The sequence below is a fragment of the Marmota monax genome, unplaced genomic scaffold, assembly GCF_021218885.2.
Source record: "Marmota monax isolate L192 unplaced genomic scaffold, Marmota_monax_Labrador192_F-V1.1 WCK01_AAM20220418_F8-fsc00033, whole genome shotgun sequence".
Classification (NCBI taxonomy): Eukaryota; Metazoa; Chordata; class Mammalia; order Rodentia; family Sciuridae; genus Marmota; species Marmota monax.
Genome location: NW_026694282.1, coordinates 10,106,625 through 10,134,007, shown reverse-complemented (window position 1 = coordinate 10,134,007; position 27,383 = coordinate 10,106,625).

The following is a 27,383-nucleotide window of genomic DNA, read 5'->3' as shown; positions in this document are numbered from 1 at the left end:
TGTTGGATGCTACAAACGATAGAACAACATCATAATAGACTTTTTAATTTCTTCATGTAAAATATTAGGGTTTATGCAAACAATAAACTTGTCATATTTAGATTTGGAACCCAAGAATATAATCCTAAAGCAACAAATATACAATTAAATATGAGGGGATAAAATGATGACTTTCCTCTTCTGTTGACAGAATGACCTAAGTTAAATTATACTCTGTTGAAAAATATGTGGTAAATATTTGTTCTAAGGAATTAAAGAGCAGAAGTTTGATAAACATATGTTTCATCCACTTAAGGGTATGTGATGTTCTTAATCATCTTTCTCTATGTATAATCTCCAGACGATGGAAACCAAGCCCTTGAAAGTATTTGAAATTACTAGTTTTGTAAAGTGGTACACACATGTAATCCCAATGACTGTGGAGGCTGAGGCAGGAGGCTGGCAAGTTAAGGTCAGCCTGGGCAATTTAGTGAGACTGTCACCAAATAAAAATATAAAAGGGCCTGGGGGTATAGCTCAGTAGTAGAGTGCCCCTGTGATAAATCCCCAGTACCACAAAGCAAAGAAAAGGAAGAAATAAATTGAAATTATCTTGCTTTTCAGAAATTTTGCAAAAATTTACATGGCTAGTTACGTCAGAAGAATAAAACACAAAATAAGCAGGCCATTCTTATCATTTACATTCTTCTTGTAATTCAATACATGTCTAAGTAAAATATATATCTTTACTGCAATATATTACTTGTAAGTATCAGCTATTACAAGTACCTCCTATTAGACCCAAAAAAAGAAGTTCCACACCCTGAAACTTTCACAATTTTCAGAGAATTTAAAATAATAATGTATACAATTTTTCAGTGGTGATTTAAATTCATTATAGACTAAAAACATATGGAATATATAAATTTACTTTTAATATTTTGGCTTTTGTGAGATATATATATGTAATAATAATAAATAACACACATAATTATACTATCTATAATTGCTATAAATTATGAAGGTAATTCCTGTGTATCATCCCAAGGTCAAGTAAAGGGCATTTTCAACATTCCATCAAGTAGAAAACTGCTGTCCTGAAAGACGGAAGGAAGGAAGGAAGGAAGGAGAAAAAGCAGGAAGAAAGAAAGGACAGAGGGAAAAATTTTATTAATATTAGTTAATGTAGTTCACCAAAATTTACTACTTTTTGGTATCAAGGAGGAAAATGTAAAAATTCATTAAAAATTTAAAAATCCAAGAAAAATATGAGTAAATAGATAAAATTATGGATTTGAAACCAAAAATAATTCCTAATAATAATATAAATCAGTTTCTTAAATTAGTACTATTAGTTTTATATCATCTACTGAAAAAATGTTGAGAGAGTTCTATGTAATGAGAGACAAACAACTTTCATAGTTCTAAGTCTATCTGATACACCTCTGAACTATGTATATCCTTGTATAACTATCTTATACAATTCAAATTTTGCAGGATTCATGAATTACAAACAATATTAAAACAAGAAGTCATCATCAGCTGGAATTTATCCTTGGTTTGGAATATAGTCAATCTAAAATTCTTAATGCCCTTGTTGTAAGCATGCCCAGTGATCACGTCGATTGGAAGGCATACTGGCATACTGTACTCATTTGAGAACAGGATGAAAATTGTCTCAAGTCTTGCCCTACACTTGTATAATACCTCTGTTACTCACTTAACCTTGCTTCAGTTTCTTCCTCTTAAAATGAAGATATATTTTCTAGTGATTCACTCAGACATTCATAAAACAAATATTTATTGGAAACCTAAACCCTCTCAGTGCCTAACACTGTTTTTGACACAGTGAAAGCAGCAGTAGATGCCTATATCTTGCCTTCCAGGGAATAGGCAGAGGGCAGGAAAGAGACCCTAAGCAAGTGAACAAGTGACAAGAAGAAGTAAGAGGAGCTATGAAGAAAATCAGCTTGGAATCCAATTTCTCAGTAACTAGAATTTCTCTCTTTGAGTTTAAACAGTTTCACGCTAGGACACGAAGGTTCACATTTATTTCTAACCATATTTATACTCATCTATATTGATGTTCACTTGTTCCCAGAGGAACATGACAGACATCTCACGCAAGGTATTCCATTCCCTGACCAAAGATCTACATGATTCCCAGGGTATTGCACCAGGAGAAACGACTCCTCATGAACATAAAAGTGCAAGGAGGAATGGACTTTTCATTTATGTGTTTAGAAGACTGTATATTGCATGAGCTTACCATAGAGAAAAGTTAACTCTACTAGAACATGAACAAAAAGAGTAAGTACCTGGTTTCAAGAGCAGATGCTTTAGGAACTCATGTGTCAAAGATTGACTTTAGAAAATTCAATTTGCTCTTCTACCCCTATCTGTTTTGCATCGTTTCTCTATGATTACTTAATGGGATGAGCCTTTATAATCCAGTATAATCCTCTCAGAACTTTTTTTCAGGATATTTACCAATATTCTCAAAATACAGTTTCCAGAAATTAGGGATATGTTACACATTTGTTACAGAAACCAACTGGCTTTCTGATAAATCAATCTACTTTCAATAGCTTTTCAGGCTTATTCCAATGCAAAGAACTATTTAGGGAAATTCAAAACAGAAAAGAGGGGAAAGCATGTGAATAAGATAATGCCACTTGATCTTAGAAAAATAAGTAAACAAATAAACAAACTTCCGCTACCACAACTACAATGAAATTGGGTCCTGGGAACAAAACAGCCCTGCTAGGGAAATGCTAGCTTTCTACAAATGGATCACAGAATTTGATAATCCCAGTGGTGTTTCATAATTGCATATAGGATTCATTCTTATTCATAGAAATGTCTTGAAAAAGGAGGAACAGGAAGCAGTGAAAGTACAAAAAGGTGTAGAGAAGCATGAGAGATAAAGAAATACCTAACCTGAAAAACAAGGATGTGATTTTAGCTCTTCCCTCCTCGTCATATTTCCCCCATTTTGAACATGATCAGCCTTGTTGTACATTCTCTCTCCTCCTCCCAAGGTCCACACTCACATCTCCAGCTATCTTTTGGATATTTTCTGTATTTGAAATCAAATATCTAGGAAATTCCTCAAACTGTACTCCTCTTTGGTATTCGGCTGTTCATGACTATTCAATTTGCAAAGTCAACTCTGACTTGTAAAAAGTTTCCTGTATTTTATTCAAAACTAGACACAGGTTTTGCATCGTTTCTCTATGATTACTTAATGGGATGAGCCTTTATAATCCAGTAAATGGGCATAATTTAAATATATATAGACCTTCATCAAAAGCTTTAGACGTTTTTGTTTAAATTCCAGTGGAACCATAATTCCATTCAGAGTAGGGGGCTTAATCCAAACCAAAATTCACTTTTTAAGCAAAAACGGCACTTTTTTTTTCACTCTGCAAGGTAAAATTCAGCAGAGTAGGGAAAAGAAGTATAAACTTCGAATTCTGAGTTAGCAACATACATGGTATTTGACCTTGAAAAAGTTTTCCCATCTCTATCATCCTATTTTCTCCTTTACAGAAGATAGTAATCTCTAGCTCATAAGTGTGAAAATTAAATTAGAGATTTAAGCCAGGGAAAGGCATGAGCTCTCCCTAAACCAGAAGCAAGAGAACTGAGTACAGGGAGTAAGAGTCATGGGGTGCCTACAAGTCGTGGACTGGCTAGTCTCCTAATAAGGTCCATAATACCTTTGCCAAACAGATGAACTACAGCAGTTTTTGGGGTTTTTTTTAACCAAAGATTCCCCTCAGACATGAGTCCCAAAAGAGGGCAACTCTTAAAAAGCAAACAAAAAGATTCCATAATCAAGTGAATTTTGGAAATCCTATTTAATAGCTACTCATGATTCATCACGTGCTCATTAGTTTATTAAGCCCAGAAATCTTTCAGTAAAAATATTTCTAACTTTTTTGATCCATCGTTCCTGAATTACTTTTTGACCTAGAATGATTTTTTTTTTCAGAAACTAAATTAACAAAAATTTTTAACACAAAATAAAGCAGTCTGTAGCCTGACTTCAGTATTAATAATGTATCTTGTACATATTATACTCTGCCTATAAAGGATTATCTTTCATATCTGTTTTTGCCCTATGGAATCTGCAGTTGATTCAACTTAAAATAACTCTAGATTTGTTTTCCCCTCACCAATAAATGAAGCTTCACATTTATATTTTTATCATCATTACCTATTTAAATATTTTGAGACGTGGTTTCATTAAACTGTCTTGCCTGTTCAACTTCTTACTTTTTAAGCAAAATTCATATTTAAAACACCTCCACGAGGACTTTTGAAGTGTGTTTTATAACATTAGGGTATTCAGAAGAAATATTTCCTTATCCCTGTGAGTTTATTTTGCTTCGTTAATAGAATCTGAGAGAACTTCACCTTTGCATTTGACGAGGCTTCTTTCAAGCTGTGTTGATGTGTCAGTTGATGGTCTAGCAATTCTATTAAAGATCTGTAGCTGTTAAAACGCTGCTTTTCTAAAAATTTATACAGCACTTGAGAAATCAATCCAGAGGGTTCTCTAGTTTGATTCTTGCCTCTGTGCTTTAATATCAGTTTCACTGCCAAACATGGACTAACTGGAAACTTGGTTGACCAGATTACACCAGAACCCTCAAAACACAGATACCAAGTCCCTACCTCATTCTCAATTTTTAATTTTCTTGCTCTGTCCAGATCTGGAGCTCTCAATAATTTTATACTCTTGCTTATACCCTCCTCTACTCTTACTTGAAATATCAAGGGATTTAAGTGACACATCTAAAAGCAAATTTAAAAAATCAGAAAGTTAACTATGAAAATTTCAAACACATGCTTGGGCTTCTCCTGGAAGCATATAGGAGGAACGGAGCTATTGAAGGGGATGTTAATTAATATTTGACCCAGACAATTCACAATAGCCTTTAATTGCTGCCAGGATTTTTCCTTTCTGTTCTTAACTCCTGCAGATTCTCTTCATATTCACCATTCGTTCATTCTTTGGAGTTCTGAAACAATCATTTATGTTCTTGTATGCTTCATAAATTCAATATTGCATACAAATAACAGGAAAGAAACAAAAAAGTTCTTTGGATATTTATTATTTACTAAATACTACTCCACCTAGATCATTCTTCATTTCTGAATTGGTAGTATAAAACTCTGGATATCAAAATATATATTCTATAAGAGTGTTCTGTTGCCAGATGATCTAGGTGTATGGTCAAATGAGTTTAGAAACACTGAGGTAAAGTCAAACTGACTTCCTCAGCTCAGGACCACTCAGATTGTTAATTATTCAAACCTAATTATGACTCTCTACAAGAAGCTTAGAAGATACACTTTGCCTAGGTAGCTTTTATTTTATCATATATTAGTATATCCCAGAAGAGAGTCCAGTAGAAACGTAACCCAAGCCAAGAACAATGTCTTCCAGGAACTAGCTACATCAGGCCTCCACAATGATTACTCCAGCTACAATGAAAGGGAAAAGAGCAGAACTCTATAGGAATTCATAGTTATTCCAAAAAGAAGGCAGAAACTAAAAAGAACACTGATATATTTTCCAAATGGCAAAATAGGCTGAAATGAGCCACTGAACTTGTCATTTTAGTGACTTCAAACTTTGAAACACTAGGGAAAGTAAAGCAAAATTGAAGTTTTCCATATTAAATTAAATTTAGAATGATATATTACTTATAAAAGGCAAAGTATAAAAATCATTTGTTTATAACTTTTTAATAACCTATATTCTTCAGGATATGACATTTGTTCTTGAAATTGTTCCAGTTGCTTTTCTTGCATGAAAAAAAAAAAATTACCCTCAAAATTCAGTAACATAAAAGAATTATGTTCGTAGATCCTGTGAGTCAAGAATTTCAGGCAGAGCATAACTTCTTTCTAAAATCTAGGACAGCTGGGACTGGGAACTCTTCCAGATTGGTTCTTCCTGGCTGACCTTAAGTAGAATAATGAGTTAAGCCCACGTACCCTTGCCCATACCAGAATGGAGCAGGGTAAGGATAGACGAACATCTCATGTTACAGCTCCGTGTTTCAACAAACAAATCAGAAGACTCCAAACCTTTTATGATCTGATCACACGAAGTCACAATATGTATCTTCTGCTGTGTGTGTGTGTGTGTGTGTGTGTGTGTGTGTGTGGTGTGTGTGTGTTTGATTTCAGCAATCACAAACTCACCAGATTCAAGGAGAGTAGAAAGAGTCTCTGTATCTCAATGGAAGAATTGTCAAAAAAATTTTGAGAATTATATAAACTGTCAAGAGAAAAATGATAGAGCTTGAGAATTGGAACTTGATAGAAAATTAAGTGTAAGTGTTGGGTTATGGGAGATATTTTCATTTTTGCAAAAAAGAAAAAAATAGACATACATGAAATATGAGACTTGTTTAAAAAACTAAGAAGAGACATTATAATTTATGTGAAATCTAATCCAAGTTCTATTACTGACATTAATCAAATCTGTTGCCTCAATACATTAGTAAAATGCATGTTTTACTGGGTTAGAAATTCAAATCTGGATTTAACAAACTAATCCTTATTGAGATATGAATGAATCAGTTCTTAAAGTGGATATAAGCATTTGTGCCTTTGTTCTGTAGTAGTATATTTATTCATGAAGTCCTTCAACAAATAAATACTGATAATATCCTTTGTACTTAAACTGTGCTATTTGTTGAAAACACATGTTGTATTAATCCATTTTCCATTGCTGTAACAAACTACCTAAGGCCACATAATGTATAGAGAAAAGAGGTTCTTAGCTTTTATTTCTAGAGGGTCAAGCATCTGATTGGCTCTGGTAAAGTCCTACTTGGCTGCATAACAACATAGCTGATAGTATCATGGTAAAAAAGGGAGATATTATCTAACAAGACAAGGAGCCCAAGGAATGTGAAGGGGTCAATCTAGCTCTTTTACAGCAACTCAAACTTGGGTGAAAAACTACCAATGTACAAGACCAGCATCATTCCTTTCAAGAGCAGCACTCCCAATGACCTAACTCTACCTCTGTTTTTAAGGCAATTCTGATCATAACAGAAAATTAAAATCTACATCTGTTAATAAAATATATGAGCTAAGTGGTTGGACACAACCAAACAATAAAAAAAAATGAAAGTAGTGTATTACTGAGCCATGGAACAAGTAGTATAGATAGTAACTTCAGAGTTCTGAGAGATCCCTATGGAAATAAGTAAACCAAGAAGACTTCATGGAAGCATTTTGTAGATGGCTGTCTTAAAAAAGAAGAGAACTGACCAAGGACCAAATATGTGTCTCTTCTTGTACCATGTATACATTTTCAAAAGGATATGGCAATTCAGAATTATACCACAACACATAAGGTACAGGAAATGTTATGTGCTTTTAACTTATTCAAACCAAATTATATTTAACTCCCAGTCACTACTGGCCAAGCTCACTGAAAACACCAACACCAATAACTTTTGTTTCATAACTACATTCCCCTCCCCTGCCTCCCATCTCTCTCTCCCCTCTCCACTCTCCTCTCTCTTTTCCTGACCCATTCCCACTTACTCATTTTATACTGAATCAGAACAACAACAACAACAAAAAAAAAAAAAACTTATAAAGTCCAGGACAAGTAGAAGTTCCTGACCAAAGGAAACCTGGAAAATATTTAACATGGTTAAGACAGTCATTGTCCTAGTTAACATGGTTCACTCAGAAGTGGCAGATGCCACTGCTAACCCCATTCCACATTATCAAAACTGACTCTATGGGCTTTCTCCTCACCTGTCATGTCAGGGCTTCCAGCATCTCAAGATGCTTCTACATAAAAAGGCTGGTATGAACTTTTCTTTAGAGCAGGGGAGACTAGCATACAAAAACACAAAGGACTGCTTGACCTTTCTGTCCAAAAAAAATGTGTAAAAGTATTTTTTATTCTGTTGTTGGTAAATCTATTTGGCAAAGAGCCTAACGTCATGGTAATAAAATTATTAATATATTGCTCAGCCAGAAGTGATAATTGCACTATGTCTTTTGCTTAAAGTTTAACAACTTTCAGAAAAGAACTACTCTGTTAAAAAAAAAAAAGTGGAGATGAAAGCACATGCATATGGAATACTCACGAGCTGTACAAATATGAGAGGAAATGTGTAAATGGCTCTGGTAATAAGAAAATAAAAAGGCATTTCTGTTTAGTTATGCATCTGACACCCAATATCAACCATTTCACTCCATGCTGTCATTTTTAAACTGTTTGGTATTCACTATAGCTTATCCAATCATAATAAATTCATCTGACATTTGGAGATTGTAGCATACATATTATCATCCAATTTCTATATCTTTTAGGATCAATTGCTAACCAATGCTATGAATTTTAATTCCTAATTTGAAAACTCTGTTGAAACAATATTTCATATGGGAAAAGAAACACCTACCAGTAACTCTGGGGATTTTTCTTTGTTGTTGGTCGTTTTGCCTTTTTGATGGAGACACTTTTAATTTGCAGTCTCTCGGTGTCAGAGATTCCTACTTTTATCAGTTGTTGCTTCAGTTTGTCTTCAGTTTGTACCACCAGCTGAGGGATATTAACCATATCTTGCATTTCAGTAGTCCATCTGCCTTTTCTATTTGCACTGTGAATAAAATACCTAGATATAATTCTTAGCTGTTTATATGAACAAATAGTATCATTATGGGCATAAAATAATACTATTGAATTTAAATATGATTTCTAGGTTGAAAACCTCATTTTATAAAAAAGTTAAAATCACTCCCATCAGGGATATAACAAAATTGTTTTGCCCAAAACGCTGAGCTAAGATAATTAAAAACATTTTTCCTAGGTTCCAATTTTTATGTGTACCTTTATCCCCCATTCTCACTGAGTACTATCTACAAAATGAATAAAGTCTGCACATGTTTTAGCTGCATCTACCAAAAAAAAAAAAACTATATAGACCCATGGACTCATGGAATATTATTGCTAAAAAATTCTTTGAAGGTTTTAAAACTTGGTTGCACATTGGAATCACCTGGGGGAGCTTTTAAAAATACCATTGTCTGGGTCACACCCCAGAGATTCTAATTTAATTGGTATAGAGTGAGGCCTAAGCATCAGGATTTTTTTAAAGGCTCCCCAGGTAATTCTAATACACAGCCAAAATTGAGAACCACTGTTCTAAACCACTTGTTTTATAGATGAAACTATTAACCCTATCAGTGACGCACACAAATTTGAGTTAGAACACTGCAATTGAAGACTTTGAAATTCCAGTTCTCTTTTCACTAACCCAGAAGTTTCAAATATGTTTTCTCAGACCTGGGATTCCTTAGAGGTTCTGCAGGAGCATAGAGATGGGGTTGGGGCCGGGGGTCGGGGGTGTAAAAGAGCCAGCAGAGGTCTGGACCTGCTCACTCCTCTATCACAGCAGCTCTGATTTATCTTTTTCATATGCTGGAAGCCTTTGCAACATTCTTTCTAAGGAAAAGGGGGAGGGGGAACATATCTGACTGAAGGTAAAAGCTTTAAGCTGTTGTAAATAGATTATTTATACATCAATAGCTCTCCTTCTCAAAAAAGGGGGGTTAAACGTTCTGATGTTTTAAGGGTAAAATCAATCAGTGAATAAAGTCATATATGTTATAATGTATATCTGAGGATTATGATCAGTTTAAATATAAAAGGATGAAAAATCCCTAAAGTTATAAGGTCACTGCTTTTAAGATAACTGCCAATATGTATTTTGTTCTTCTTAAGGAAGGTTGTGTCCATCTGCAGTGTGAGCTGGATTTAGAATGCCCCTAAGGAGCCAAGCTTTGAGAGGAGAAGAGGGCTTTTCAGAACACTAACAAGAAAGGGAAATTGGACAAACCAGGAGAAGAGGCCAGAGAAGATTGTACAAACTAGAAATGGGGGCAGAAAAGGTGGAGAGAGAATGCTAAGACTGAGAACTGGTAGAAACTGGATTCCTGTATACTGTATATGCTTAAAAAACAAAAGCACAGAGCCTGAGAAGAAGGGTAGGGTAGCTCCTTCACTGTCATACCCGCTATCTGGAAAACTTCCATTCATTTACCATTGGACCAGACTGGAGCCATGAGAGGGTTACAGTGCTGAACGTAGCTATTCATCAGTTGTGAGACCAACACAGATATAAGTGGCATTTACCAGAATCTTGCAAGTTGCTACTTAACATTTGATGTTTGTACTTTCAGCTATTCACATCTTTCTGCTTTAGAATTTGCAGTGGTTATCTATTTTTATTTTGACATGTTTATATTAGTACCCATTACTGTATAGAATCTGGAATAGAATCCTCTTGATATATTTTTATTACTAATGGCAGAGGATAATATATAATTTATAGAAAAAATAGTTCCCATACATTGATTACCAACTACCTGCCAAAAATATGTCAAAAATCTGTAAATATTATTTTCAAACTATAAAGTTGATATTGTTATCTTTTTTCTACTCACAGAGAGCACTGAGATCAAAAGGGTTATTTTGCCCAAGGTCACTACCTTTAACGTACTTTTAAAATTTCTAAAGTCCATGTTATTTTCTCTACTACACCATGCTGTTCTGTTTTCTTTCTAAGACCCCTGAGTCAAGTAGAAAAGCCCCCAAGCTGCTGAAATATGTAATCCAGCAGAATTAAATACATTTGAAGCTCCTTTTCCCCCCCAAAGGGGACGCCATTTTCCAGAGACCCTTGGAAAATTACCAGTTCACCATGAGCTGAAAATGACAATTTTTTAAGTAATTATAAAAATCATTACATGACATAGAAGGACATATATTTCTGAATGGAACTTTGCAAAATTTCATCAAATTTTATAAGCTTTAAGCATTGTATAGTAATGAATCCAGAAGTTCATCTCCACATAGTTATGCAATACTTAATCTTCTGCATATCTACCTCATAGCAGCCATTAAATATACTTACTTTTTTATCTTTATTTTATTTATTTTTGTTTGGTGCTGAGGATCAAACCCAGTGTCTCACACATGCTAGGCAAATGTTCTACCATTGAACCACAACCCCAGCCCTAAATATACTTACTTTCCAAAATCCTTTTTCAATCATGCTGAAGAATTTCTAGTATAAAATTTCAACATTATGATTATGACTCAAAGTTTAAAATGATAAATTTTTAATTTAAAATATTAAAAGTATAAGGTAGAGGTCCTTCCTTCTACCTGTTTATCAAGGATACAAATCTTAACTAGTCTCTACCATAAATCTGCCATTGTATAAATATTACCTATGTAACACTAAATTAAGATTTTGCTAGATCATTTTGCATCTCAAAACATGTTTGTGTATACTTGATATAGACTTTCAACATAATTTGAAATATTCAGCATCTTAGTGTGACTTAACTTCCAATTCTTTCTTCTTTGCTGTTTAAATCATGTTTCACTTCTCTGCTTCCTGAAATGAAAATAGATAACAGTTATTGAGCATTTAACTATCCTATGTATTTCAATCATATTAGTTAGGATATCTTGATTTATCTTCATAACAAATCTACAAAAACAAGTTTGATCCCCATAAGGAAGCTGAATTTAATAATAATCCAAATCAGTTAGCCAGAGTACAGTATTGATTCAATCCAGCTAGATCCCTTTAGGACTCAGCTACTTTTTATTGTTGTTGTTGTAGATGGACAATGAACACAATACCTTTATTTTATTTATTTTTTATGTAGTGCTGAGGATCGAATCCAGTGCTTCACATGTGTAGGCAAATGCTCTACTACTGAGCTACAACCCCAGCCCCAAGACTTAGTTACTCTTGAAAATACAACTTTCAATTCCTTTAGCCCCATCTCTCATTCTATCTTAAATTATTGTGTGTGTCACTGCCTGCACAGCATCAGTTGAGGACATAGTCTCTGTCCCCCTTGTTCTTTTAATTACCTCACTATATCTCATAGGGCATTGTAAAAATAAATGTTCAATAAATCTAATTTGTTAAATTGAACTGACTTGATTATGAGTCCATAAATTTGTACTAAGCCTATTGTAGTGAATTATTAAAATTTTGTGTTGTCTTGACATCCATTCTGAATCTGTTTAACTTCCTCATACCAGAAGCAAAGTCTAGGCATCCTGGACACAATTTCAAGTTCTCTTCCTTCTCCCAGTTCCTCAATGTGGTCAATCCAGATATCTGCCTTAACAAGAACATCCTGGTGACCACCTCCCTACAGGAAATTCAAACACAACCTACTTGGCTGACTTCATTATACCTCCTAACCTGCATTGGCTGTGCATCTATGCCACAATAACCAATCTCAGAGTGCCCCTACAGAACTTGTGCCTGTTCACTCCAAACCCACCAATTAGAACTCCTGTAGGAAAACTGCTTGTGTGATGCCCTGGACCCCATAACAGATTCAGTCCATAGATATAGCTCTGCACCTTCTGGTTGAGTACCTTGCCCCCACATCCTTTCTATCATCAACCCTCATCTCTCATGCTCCTGTGAGTAATAGCCTGCATCTGTTATTTTATGTGTTTTTGTTGTATAGCCTCCTTTTGTCTGATAGGGCCAATATACCTGAACTTGACTTCCCTCCCAGACAAGCCTCTCCTGTAGTTTCTATCATGGCAGAAATAAGCTGGACACAGCTCAGGCAAGAACCACAAGGATGTCTGACAGTATATTTGAGTTTTCTGTGAGAAGGACACAGGGTTGGACATTTCGGCATGAGGCTGTCCACTTTCATAAAGAAGGATCCCACAAAAAGCATAGTGTAAACATCCACAACTATAACTCCTGAATCTCTGTCAGGACAGACTTAGAGTTTATAGTCACTCTCCAGAGAGAGACCTCAAGAACAACTGGAGAGAAATATAATATGTGACTGTATGCCACTCACCATAACATATGATAGTAGAGTGGTAAGCAATCCAAGGAAGTCTTTCCTTCCCTCTATATTAGTCCGTTTTGCATTACTCTGACAAAATACCTGATACAGGCTAACTTTACTTAAAAAAACGTTTATTTAGCTCACACATTTGTAGGTTCAAGATCCGGTATTGGCATCAGCTCAGCTGTACTAAGGGTCCCCTTGCCCACATCACATCGTGGAAGTGGTATATGTGTGAGGAAGAGATCACATCTCAAAATGAGAAGCTAGAAATGCTGGAGTTCCACAGTCCCTTCTGAGGGTGTCCCCCAATAGACCCAACAACTTCCCCACTGCTTAAAGGTTCTACACCTCCCACACTGCCACACCTTGGACTAAGCTTCCAACACATGAGCCTTTAGGGAACATATTAAAACCACAAACAAACCATAGATTCCTCTGAAAATTGATGGTCTCCTTCTGTAACTCTGCGTGAGTGTGTGTGTGTGTGTGCGTGTGAGTGCGCGCGCGTATGTCAATTATAGGAAAAAGTTTTTCTATGGCTATAGTATGGGTTAAAACAATTATGATTAAAATAATCTAGAAGAAACAATAAAACATTTTGCTCAAATTTTGGTAATTTTTCAGATTTTTACTCACAGATCCATGCAGATGAGGGTTGATGAAAAGGACACAGGGGAAATGTGTGTGTGTGTGTGTGTGTGTGTGTGTATGATGTGTTTTTTAAAATTTTTCTTGGTGATAGACATCATTGTATGAGAATGAATCTTTGAAGGATTGAAGGATATGGTTAGAGAATTGCTTCTTGCTCAGTGGTTTTCTGGATTAGTTAACACTTTTGTTTCCCTGAAAATAATAGGCACATAAGTGTTCCCTTCTCCTATGTTCTAGAAATTTTCCCCTTATCTCAACATCTATCTCAGGGATAAGTGATGAGCCAACAAGTTGAGAAAAGTACCTAGGGACAATGAAGGAAAGCATGGCCGCAGAGATATTGACTTAAAATCATGAACGCAGTGGTACCTTGTCAAAGTCCAGTGAATAGCAACAATCCATTAGAAAGATGATTTCTTAAGAATTATTAGTAACAATTTTTTAAATATCAAATTATGTATGCATACTACCTGAACTCAGCTAAATAGGGACACAATAAATAAGGGCAGATTACATCACTGATTGTTTCAGTCAGCTTTTGCATCACTGTGACCAAAATACCCTACAAGAACAACTTAGAGGTGGAGCACTCTCTTTGGGGCTATGATTTTTAGAGGTCTCAGTCCATAGATGGCCAAATCCATTGCTCGCATGCTCTCAGCCCAAGGTGAGGCAACACATCATGGGGGAAGTGTCCAGAAAATGAAAATTGCTTAGTTTATGGCAGGGTCAGGAAGCAAAGAGCAAGAGAGAGAAGAGAGAGGAAGGGTCCAAAGGCAGAACAACCTGTCTAGGTCACACTCCCAGTGACCCACTTTTCCCAGTCATGTTCCTCCTACCTACAGTTACCATCCAGTTCATCCAAACTAGGATGGACTGACTAAGCTGCAACTCTCAAGCTTTTGGGCGACATCTTATATTCAAACCATAACAATAATATAAATAGAAAATGAAATAAAGGAATAAAATTGATTGGAGATGTCTCCTTTCTAAAGGATTTAGGATTATCAACATACCAGACAGGAAGATGTGCTCAAATTGATGAGCTCATGTATGAGAAACAGATTTCCAATAAGATGCTAGTAAAGAAATGGAGAACCAGATCAGGCCTAAAAAGCAGAACAACTCAGTATTTTTAATGTGTGGCAGAAAGAAACCTATATGTTCACCAAAACACATTTCATTATCCTGAAAAACAGCCCGATATCGATTTTCAGCCTCTTTTGCAATTAAGTAGGAAAGCATGAAAGCATTCAAGAGACCAGAATGAGGAAGTAGTAAGTCATACCTCCAGGCTTGGTCCTAAAATTTCCTAAGCCACCCTCCAAGTTCTTTTGCACTTATGTCCAAAGAGTTGATGAACCATTACATAAATAGGATGTAGAACCCTGAATGACTGCATGGAGCAGAGACTCTCTATGAATCCCCAGAAAATTATGATAAAAATATTAAAATTATTTTTTCTTAAATCAATAATGTCAGCCTACTCTAGATAATAGACAAACATAGACTCAGAGTTTACGGAAGAAAATTGATTTGTACTACACTATAAAATCAGATGATTTTTGAAGAGAGTTAAAGAGACAGAAGTTTTGCAGTACAACTAAATCTAGTGATCCATAAGGTTGAATAATCACTGATTGAAAATGGTACAGGGCAATGAAGAGAAAGCACGTCAAACATATATTTGAGTTATATGTTATGCTGTGCTGCATTGCACGTTAAACCCCCCTGGAATATCAAATATTGAGCAAAAAGTGTACTTTTCTCTTAGATTACTGCATTGTGACTGTGCAGTTAGAAGACTTTAAAAAGTTCTAGATGTGAGCTGTTCTTCATTTCTATTCCCTAGTTCTTAAATAATACTTGACTTATAGTGAGAGATCAGTAAATGTTTGATGAATAAATGAAATAGTTACTTCAATAACAATGTTTAAGAAGACTTCTAACTGATGACACGTTTTCCTGATAATGGCAACGTTAAATTAACAACAGCATTCCTCTTGGGCACCTCAAACTTAGAAAATCTTTAAAACAAGCCATATTGCATCCACATAAAATCATATTTATTTCACTTCTTCATCATGTTAGCTCCTGCCATTTCTTTCTGTATTATTCCTGGAATATTCCTAGATGACATTTAAGCTATTGATTAAATGGTTAAATTATTAAGATGTAATTTGAAATCCTCTAAGTAGAGACAGAAGATTAAAAATTAACATCAACTTTCACTGCTTCCCAAGCCCCTATTAAAATTACATTAAAGGAATTTTGAAAGCATATACCCAGATAGTTGGGGGAAATAGGAATGAAGACAATAACAAGAATTTTTTAGATAATAGAAGTCAAATGGTAAAAAAAAAAAAGTTGAGAAAACTGAGTACTAATCAAATATCATATGGGAAAAACATCAAGAACCAACCTGATTCACACTGGAAAACTACCAAATAATAGAGGTATCAACAACCTATAGAAATTGAAGTGAAGGAGTGGTGGCTAAAATAAGAAAGTCCAGCTTCACATCTGTTCAAGAAGCATGGAAACAGTGTAACCTAAACATAATCTGATAATTTTTCTCTGGCAGACTTTAAAATTCTATCCTTAATCTGTATGATAAGCATTTTCATAATAGTGTGCCTTGGTGTAGGTCTGTTGAAATTGTGCATTTTGGGAGTCCTGCAATCTTCTTGTATTTGATTTTTCCATTTCATTCTTTAGGTTTGGAAAATTCTCCGATATTGTTTCATTGAAAAGATTGTGCATTCCTTTAGTTTGTATCTCAGAGCCTTAATCCATCTTGATAAATATGAAGTTTGGTCTTTTCAGGTTTTCCCACATTTCTAGGAAGTTGTATTTATGGTGTGTTAACATCTTTTCTCCATGGTCAGCTTTATTTTCAAGAGTATGTATTTTGTCTTCATTGCCTAAAACTCTGTCCTTCAAGGGTTCTAATCTGTTGGTGATGCTTTCCACTGAATTTTTTATTTAGTTTATTGATTCCTTCATTTTGAGGATTTCTGCTTGACCTTATTTTTTTTTCAGAATCTCTATCTCTTTATCAAAGTGAACTTTCCCTTCCTGTATTTTCTCTCTGATCTTACATTGTTCTTTACCTTGCAGACCAGTTTAAACATGTGCATTCTAAACTCCTTCTCTGACATTTCTTCCACCGTGGTGTTTGTCAATGGATTCTGTTATCAAAGTATCCTAGCATGTTTGGGTTGATTTGTTCCCTTACTTTTTCATGTTGTTTGGGTTTCTATCCATTTAACAGTATGGATCTGAGGCAGTAGAGTTAACCCTGTAGACTCACATTGGTCCTGAAGGTTTCCAGTACCTTATTGTTTAGAGGGAGACAATAATAACAACCAATGCAAATATAGCATGAAACCAAATAGTTTCTGCTACAATGTCTACAATGTTTTCACAATAAACAGAAATGATATGATCAAGTTATTATCTACAATAAAAACAGTAAGTTTAATATCCAGAGTATACAAAGAACTCCAAAAATTAGACAATAAGATAACAAACAACTCAATCAACAAACGGGCCAAGGACCTGAACAGACACTTCTCAGAGGAGGACATACAATCAATCAACAAGTACATGAAAAAATGCTCACCATCTCTAGCTGTCAGAGAAATGCAAATCAAAACCACCCTAAGATACCATCTCACTCCAGTAAGATTGGCAGCCATTAGGAAGTCAAACAACAACAAGTGCTGGCGAGGATGTGGGGAAAAGGGTACACTTGTACATTGCTGGTGGGACTGCAAATTGGTGCAGCCAATTTGGAAAGTAGTATGGAGATTTCTTGGAAAGCTGGGAATGGAGCCACCATTTGACCCAGCTATTCCCCTTCTCGGTCTATTCCCTAAAGACCTAAAAAGAGCATGCTACAGGGACACTGCTACATCGATGTTCATAGCAGCTCAATTCACAATAGCAAGACTGTGGAACCAACCCAGATGCCCTTCAATAGACGAATGGATCAAAAAAATGTGGCATTTATACACAATGGAGTATTACTCTGCATTAAAAAATGACAAAATCATAGAATTTGCAGGGAAATGGATGGCACTAGAGCAGATTATGCTAAGTGAAGCTAGCCAATCCCTAAAAAACAAATGCCAAATGTCTTCTTTGATATAAGGAGAGTAACTAAGAACAGAGTAGGGACGAAGAGCATGAGAAGAAGATTAACATTAAACAGAGATGAGAGGTGTGAGGGAAAGGGAGAGAAAAGGGAAATTGCATGGAAATGGAAGGAGACCCTCAGGGTTATACAAAAGAACATACAAGAGGAAATGAGGGGAAAGGGAAAAATAATACAAGGGGGAGAAATGAAGGACAGTAGAGGGGGTAGAGAGAGAAGAGGGGAGGGGAGGGGAGGGGAGGGGGGATAGTAGAGGATAGGAAAGGTAGCAGAACACGACAGTCACTAGTATGGCAATATGTAAATCAATGGATGTGTAATTGATGTGATTCTGCAATCTGTATATGGGCTAAAAATGGGAGTTCATAACCCACTTGAAGCAAAGTGTGAAAGATGATATATCAAGAACTATGTAATGTTTTGAACAACCAACAATAAAAAATTAAAAATTAAAAAAAAACAGTAAGTTTGTAAAAAAGATTTACAATTTCAAATGGTGGACAGGGAGAGAATAGAAGTGATGTAGGATATGATGATTATGAGGGACGAGGAGATAAGATAGAGTAAAAAATTAAAGAAAGACTGAAAGAAATAACAATAGAGGTTGACTATTAGCAGAAGAAAATGAAGAAACAGAATCAAGGGAAACAGACAAGTGAGAGAAATATATATATATATATATATATATATATATATATATATATATATAAAGTAAAAATTTTAAAAGTTAAAAATAAAAATAAAAGAATACAAAGTAAAACTGAAACATACTAATCAAACATCCTAGTCCTCAAAAAACTGATCCCTAAAAAACAACTGGCTTTAAAACTACTAAAAATGAGAAGAAAAGTGAATATCTATAAATATCCATGATCCATTAAGGTCACAATTAAACAGAGAAAAGAAAAAAGATTGTTAAAAAAAAAGATCTTGATGAAAAGATAAAGAATTGTTTCTGTTGGAGTTCAAAAGATTCTCAGCTTCCTTTCCCAGAAGTGTTATGTGGGTTCATCTGGAGCTCAATGCTTGCTCCACCCTCAGGGGTTGCTACAGTGGGGTTGCTACAGTGAGAGAGTTTATCCCATAGAAGGAATTCCTGGAGGTAGGTTTTAGGCTTAGGTAGGCTCTTGGCTCTTTACCAAATACCAATTGGTCTGGAAATCAATTTATATCAGTGTACCCCGAGAGCCTAGCAATTATCAGTTCATACTGAAAGAAGATCCACCCCAGTGATTACCCTGGGTTCCATTCATGTGATGGAAGAACCAATTCTTAATCCACTACATTATTCCATGTTGCCTGGTTTGGGGTTCAGTCTCCAAACTCAATCTCTCCTGCCCACACCCTTTCAAATTTCCAGCCAGGTGTGTCTTTTTCAATCAGTCTTGCAAACAGCTGAATTGGAAGGGGAAGGGGAGAGCTGAATGGGTTTCCATGACCAGTAGTCTCCTGTATAGACCCTCTCCACATATGATATTCTCTTGGTCACTTAAGCACATTCTATGCCATGCAGTGTGGGTCTTCAAGGCCTGTATTTTGGGGCAAACTTGGGTTTGCCACGGATCAGCTCCCTCAGTTACTGGTCCCCTTGCCATGGCTGCAAAATGATCCCTTCTTCTGTCCTCCACATACAGCCAGGAGAAATGGGGTTTCTCTCCCACACAAGGATATCTTGCAGTGCACCTTTCAGTTTAGTTGGGCAGTGTCTTTGATCTCTAAATTCCATCTACTCAGGCCTCCTAAGAATGTGGGTTCCTTTATTTCCTTATCCCTCCACTTTGCTCATGGAGGGAACACTCTGGCTTGTGCCTCTGGCTGCGACAGTGATGCTGGGGATTTCTTCCTTAGTTTATTATACCCAACCTCCCAAGTCCCTGATCTGCTTTCAATCTCCAATATTAAATTCCAGTAAAGTCCTCTATATTATTGTTGTTGTTTTTGACCCACTTTGCTCAGAAGCCCATCATCTGCTTTCTTGATTTCATACCACAGAGCAGCCAGGAAAGCAACCCTTCTCTATTCCACCATCTTGAAAACCTCTCCTAATTATCATTCTTTGATTTCAACTTGAAGAAGTCCCTTTCACATTTCTTGTAGAATAGGGGAAACTCGTGATGAATTCCTTCAGCATTGCCTGCCAAAACTTTCTCTTCTTAATTTCTGAAAGACAGTTTAGTTAAATATAGTTATTTTTGATTGCAGGTGCTTCCCCCACACACACACACTTTCTTTTAGCACTTTGAATATATTATACTGGCCTGCAGAGAGAAAAAGTATTTTATAGTCCTAGGATTAGTGTCCATCTTTTAGTGAGCCTGTGTCCCTATCCTGTGAACTTCACAAGTGCTTCTAAGTTTGTTCTTTATTTTACTCCATTAGATAGTCCTGAATTGGCTACAGGCAATTCTAATTGTATAAATCTCTTCCCCAACATGGAAAGCTAGCACAGCTTATATTGAGTATGTCTTTTCCTCCAGGTGGGAACAGGTTTTCCTACCCTGTTCCCATGAAGGTAGAAAATCTTTTCCACCTGCACCTCAAAGCATTAATCACCAGGATATAAAAGGACCCAAAAAACTTGACACCAAAAGAACACAGAACCCAATCAATAAATGGGCAAAGGAACTGAAAAGACATTTCACAGAAGAAGAAAATATGATTGGTCAACAAGTATATAAAAAAATGTTCAACATCTCTAATAATTAGATAAATGTGATTTAAAATTACCCTGAGATTTCATCTCACTCCAGTCAGAATGGCAATTATCAAGAATACAAGCAACAATAAATGTTGGCGAGGATGTGGGGTAAAAGGTATAGTCATGCATTGTTTGTGAGACTGCAAATTGGTGCAACCACTCTGGAAATCAGCATGGAGATACTTCAGAAAACGTGGAATGGAACTACCATTTGACCCAGTTATCACACTCCTTGGCATATACCCAAAGGACTTAAAATCAGCATACTATATTGATGCAGCCACATCAATGTTTTATAGCAGCTCAATTGACAATAGCTAAGCTATGGAACCAACCTAGGTGCCCCTCAACAGTTGAATTGATAAAGAAAATGTGGTACATATACACAATGGAATATTATTCAGCCATAAAGAAGAACGAAATTATGACACTTTCCAGAAAATGGATGGAACTAGAGACTATCAGGCTAAGTTAAATAAGCTAATTCCTAAAAACCAAAGGCCAGTTATTCTTTCTGATATGTAGGGCAAAGTGAGGGAAGAATAGAATTTCACTGATTAGATAAAGGGGAATGAAGGGAAATGAGGGGTGATGTAAACAGAAAAGACAGTAAAATGAATCAGATATAACTTTCCTATGTTTCCTATATATGAATACATGACCAGTCAATTCCACATAATGTACAAACACAATAATGGAAAGTTATGTTCCATGTATATATAATATGTCAAAATACACTCTACTGTCATATACATCTAAAAGGATCAAATAAAAATCATACATTCAGAAAGAAAGAAAAGTTGCAACATATGGAGAAAAAGGAAGGACAGGCTGAAAGAAGCAGGAAAGAAAGAGAGGAAGAAGAAGACATTGAGTCTTCCTTAAAAGCATCAGGTGGATTTAAAATTTTATTGGCATTTATTAATATGGTATTATATTATTCCATATTTTACATTTACATAACTTCATCACCCCTAGGTTTGCTATGGCATTTTTTATTGAAGTACAGTTTCTATTGAGTTACATATCATGTGTATTGCAAGGTGAATAATTTTATGAGACTTAGCAAATGTGTATGGTCATGCAACCATCGCCAGAATTGATATATAAATATTCCATCACTAAAATTTTCTTTTGGCCATTTGCATTCAGTTTCTTTACTTCATTAAAATCTAAAAAAGCACTGATTTACTTGCTTTCTCTATTTAAAAAAAAAAAGATTGATTATTAGTAAAATGAGCACATTTTAAAATGTAAAACTCATTATCAAACATAAATATATAATTAAATTAAGAATACTCTGATTCATGTATGGTGGTACATATATCACCACTGACTCTAGTATAAAAGATAAAAGATAAATGAAGACAAAATGTAAAGAATTATAAATTGTGATATTAGTGGCATATAAAGGAAGGGACAGGAAAAATAAAGATGTAGAATATTTACATGCGACTGAAGTTAAATGTCCATCAGTTTTAAATGTAATGTTAAAATATATTTAAAATCATAACCATTAAAAAAAAAAACCTCTGATACAAAAAAAGAGAAGAATAGAAGCACCAAATAAAATCATTTTCAACTCACAGGAAAGCAGAAGAAGAAAAGGCAAAGGAATTATAAAACACAAAATAACAGAATAACAATAGTAAATTCTAACCTATCAATAATTATATTAAATGTAAGTGGACTACAGTCACCAATCCAAAGACATCGAAAGGCTGAGTGAATTAAAAAAAAGTCTCAATGTGTGCTGCCAAGATGAGGATTTTTTTTTTTTTTTTTTGGTTAAGAACACATACAAAAAGTGAAGAGATGGAAAGAATAACCAATGTAAATGGAAAGTGAAAGAGAGTAGGGTGGCTATAATTACAAAAGGCAAAGCAGACTTAAAAAAAAAAACTATCACAAGAGTTGAATGCAGTGGCACAACTGCTATAACCCAGCAAATCAGGAGGCTGAGGCAGGAGGATCATAAGTTCAAAGCCAGCCTCAGCAATTTATTGAGGCCCTCAGCAACTTAATGAGACCCTATCTCAAAATAAAAAAAATAAAAAATAAAAAGGAGTAGGAATGTAGCTCAGTGGCCAAGTGACCTTTGGTTCAAACAAACCAACCTATCACAAGAGACAATTAGTTCATTGTACAATGATAAAGAAGTCAACTCATCAAAAAGAGATAAAAAATTATGAACACATATACATCCAACATCAGAGCAACTAAATACATAAAAATAGTAAGAGATGTAAGGGAAACATAGACAGCGATAAAACAATACCAGGGGCCTTCAGTACCCCACTTTCCACAATAAACAGATCACCAAGACATCAAATCAGTAAAAAAAAAAAAAAAAAAAACAAACAAATGAAAAAAAAAAAAACAGAAGATTTGAATATAGCACTAACAGGTATATATAGAACATTCCACCCAACAATAGCAGAATAGATAACGTGTTGGTCCACAAATTAAGTCTTAGAAAATTTAAGAATATTGAAATCTTATTCATTATGTTTTCTGATCATAATGACAGGAAGCCAGAAATAAATAATGAGAGGAAAATTGAAAATTTTACAAATTTGCCAAAATTATATAATACACTCATGAAAGATGTGTCAAAGAAGAAATAAAACATGATATCAAAATACCCTAAAACAAACAAAAATGGAAATATAACACATTCAGTCTAATGAGATGCAGAACAATGAGTTACAGAAAAGAGAGAAGTCTATGGCAATAAATGCCTACAGCAAGAAAAATTGAAGATCTCAAGTAAACTACATAACTTTACTCTTCATGGAATCAGTAAGAGACACATATTCCCAAGTCAGCAGAAGGAAGGAAATATTAAAGCTTGGAATAGAAACAAAAAAAATAGATAATATAAAATCAATAGAAAATTTTAATAAAACTAAGAGTTGGCTTTTGAAAAGATAGACAAATTTGACAAAATTCTAGCTCGACTAAGAAAAAAGAACGTGCAAATAAATAAAAACAACATAAATCATAACTGAAATTACATAAATCCAAAGGACCCTAAGAGATTATTATAAACTATTATACACCAACAAATAGGATAATATAGAAAAAAATTAGGAAAACTCCTAGAAACCTATCAAAGTGAATCATGAAGAAATAGATAATGTGACTTAAACAGTGAGTAAGGAGATTTTATCTTGATCAAAGACCTTCCAACAAAGAAAAGCCCAAGGACTTTATGGCTTCATCAATAAATTCTACCACTTAAGGAATTAAATCCAACACTTCTCCAACTTTTCCAAATAATTGCAAAAAGGGAATATTTCCAAAATCATTTCACAAAATGAACATCAGCCTAATACTAAAAAGCCAAAGCAGGACATCATAAAGAAAAAAAAAACTACAGGATAAAATTGCTAACAAATAAAGATATATATATTCAACAAAATGATAGCATACTGAGTTCAACAGTATATTAAAACGCTTATACATAATAAGCGTTATATATAAGGTTTTAATATACATAATAAGGTAGAATCATCTCTGAGATTTTCAACAATGATTCAACATACATAAGTCAACGTGAGTGGTACACAGTATTAACAGAACAAAGGTATAAATCATATAATCACCTCAATAGACACAGAAAAATTGTTTGACAAAATTTCAATATCTTTTCATCATATAAGAAAAACTAAACAAATTAGGTATATAAGTATTAGAGAGATATTGTTCAAAGGATACAAATTTTATTTATTCAGGAAGGAATAATTTCCGAGGGTCTAATGTACAGCGTGGTATACATTAAACTAATACTAATGTATTGTATCCCTGAAATTGAATGGGTTTCTTGTAGATAGCACATAATTGAGTCCTATTTTTTTATCCAATAAGATAATCTCTTTCTTTGTGTATTTAGGCCTTTGATATTTATATTAATTATTGGTGCAGTTGGATTAGTAGCTATCATTTTGTTACTATTTTCTATTTGTTACCTTGTTCACTTTTGCTATTTTTGTCTTTTCTACCTTTTGAGATCATAATTGAGCATTTCTTCACATTTGTAGAACACTTTTTTAAAACTTATTTTAGTTGATGCCCTATAGTTTTCAGTATACCTTTGCAGCTAATCTAAGTCCACTTTTAAATAATACTGTAGAGTACCCTTCAGTAACCAATCCATAGGATTGGTTCCATGACATCCCATGATACCAAACTATAGGGATGTTCAAGTCTTTTACATGAAACAGCACAGTATTTTCATATAACCTGTGCACACTCATCTATAATTTAAATAATCTCTAGATTTCTTATCATACTTAATAACACATAAATGCTATGTAAATAATTATTACATTTTATCATTTATGGAATAATGATTTTTTAAAAATGATGTACCCTTTCAGGATCAATGCAATATTTTAAAATATTTTCAATTTATTTAATCTGCAGATATGTAATCCACAAATATGGAGGCCAATTTTTCTGTTTCTCAAGTATCATAAGTACCTTAATAACAAAATATTCCTAATACCTCTCTCCTACCCCTTGTATAATTGCTATAATTTGTTTCATGTATATGTAAACTGCAATCATCAAATACATGGTTGCCATTATTATTTTGAACAAGCTGTTATTTTTAATGTCAAGTAAGAATAATAAAAAATGGAATATTTTATTTCAGGAACTGGAGTTGTAGCACAGTGGTATAGAACTTGCCTAGAGTTGTGGTTAGGATTTAAAGTATTCCCCAAAGGCTCATGTGTTGAAGCCTTGAACTCCAGCTGGTTCTCCCCCGACCCCCTTTTCTCCTACTCACCATAAGGAGAGTTGCTTTCCTCCAACAAATGCTCCCTGCTGTGATACTCTGCCTCAACACGGATCCAGAAAAAATGGATCTGGTAGACCACGTACTGAAACCTCTAAAACTATGAATTAAAATAAATCTTTCCTACTTAAAGTTGATTTTCTCAAGTGTTTTGTCACAGTGATAAAAGGCTAACATGGAAAATTGGCACTGATAAGGGAAGTCATTACTATGATTATACCTGACAATATAGCTCAGAAGTCTTTGGTTTGCCAGAGGAACCTTGAAGTTTGGAGATACATACTGGAGAAGTCCTAAAGTGTTGTAAGCAGAGTTTAACGGACAATTCTGGTGTGAGGTTGGAAGACTACAATGCTGATAAAAATATGGAAAGTAAAGACTGTGCTCAAGAGGTTTCAAGTAAGAATGATGGTTCTACTGGGAATTAGAGAAAGGCCATTAGTGTTACATTCTGGCAAAGAACATTTCTATATTTTGTCCATGTCCTGAGACTTTCTGTGAGTCTGTGTTTAAAAAACAGAATAATTAATCTGGTGGAGGAAATTTCAAGGCTTCAGAGCATTCAGGCTGTGGCATAGATACTGATGGTAACTTTTAGTCAAATTTAAAGTGAGAATTTGGAGTAAAAGGCAGAGCAGAAAGATATGAAAAAACTTGTGGTTTGGCCTAAACAAAAAAAAATATTATAAAGTTGTGGCCAAGGAAGGCATGATTGCTGAAACTATTAAAAAGAAGACAGTACTTTGCATGAGAACAACAGGAAAGATGCCTGAGGTCATCTCAGGAATTGCCCAGACCCCTTCCTTTATAGGACCAAGGTATAAGGATACAAACACATTTGGAAGACTTTGCTTTGAGAAAGAGCCCTGGGTGTCCTGCCTCCACAAAATCTCCTTGAAGTTGTTTCCCCAGGATTATATATATATATATATATATATATATATATATATATATATATTTTTTTTTTTTTTCATCTTTCTAGGCACCTAGAGGTCACTGCACTTATGGCACAAGTGGGCCCAGCTACTATTCCTTTTTGTGGTTGACCTGGGCATGTTCCATGAAGTGGTGGTCTTACAGGCATGCGGAATTCAAGAGTTGTACAGTCATGGAGGCTTCCAACAAGATTTCAAATGAAATCCTGGGAGGCCAGGCACTGTGTGGCAGGGTCAGGGTCCTTGCAGGTCGATCCTAAAAGGATGATGTGTGAAGCTATGATAGTGACGTTCAGGCTTCAGTGGAGACCCCAGAAGGTTAGAGATGCTAAGAACATAGAATGTGTCCCAAGGAATGCCACAGGCAATAAGTAGAACCAGCCCAAATTAGAGGCCATGTGGGCTACAACTGACAAGGTGATCAGGACAAGGAAGCCCAAGTCCTGTGGATTCCTATCTCACCACCATGTGCCCCAGATACCAGACAAGGAGCTAAAGAATTTAGTGTTTTCCCTACCGGGTTTTGGTTTTGCTTTGATCTCATTCCTACTTTCTGTGTCCCCATTCTTCCTTTGGGGATGGGAATGTTTACCCTATTCCTATCCCACCATTGTATGTTGGAAGTATATAACTTGCATTTTAATTTTTACAGTTGCTACCAGCTGAATGCTGCCTTGAGCCTCAGAGGAGACTTTGGAATTGGTCTTTTGAGCAATGCTGGAACTATTGAGACTTTGCAGATTCTTGGAGATGGAGTAAATGTGTTTCACATTATGCGATGGACTTAAGCCTTTGGGTGCCAGGAGCAGAATATTAGAATTTTCAAATGAAGTGTCCCCAAAGACTTATATGTTGAATATGTGGTCCCTGGTTGATAGTATTATTGGAAGATGATGAAAAGTTTAGGAAATGGGACCTAGTTGGAGGAAGTAGGTCACTGGGGATATGTCCTTTAAGGCTGTATCCTATCTCTCTCTCTCTCTCTTCCCCCCTTCCTTCTTCATGTCTACCATGAGGTGAGCCACTTTGTATTTCCTCATCATGATATTCTGCCTTCACCACAGACCCAGAAACAATGGACTAAGGTGACCATGGACTGAAACCTCTGAAACCATGAACCCAAACAGATGTTTGTTGCTTTAAGTTGGTTTTCTCTGGTATTTTGTCACAGTGATGAAGGCTGACTAATACACCGAGCATGCTGTTTTGGTTATGTTGTGAAATGGCTTCCCAAAGTTCCTTTGTTAATGAAGA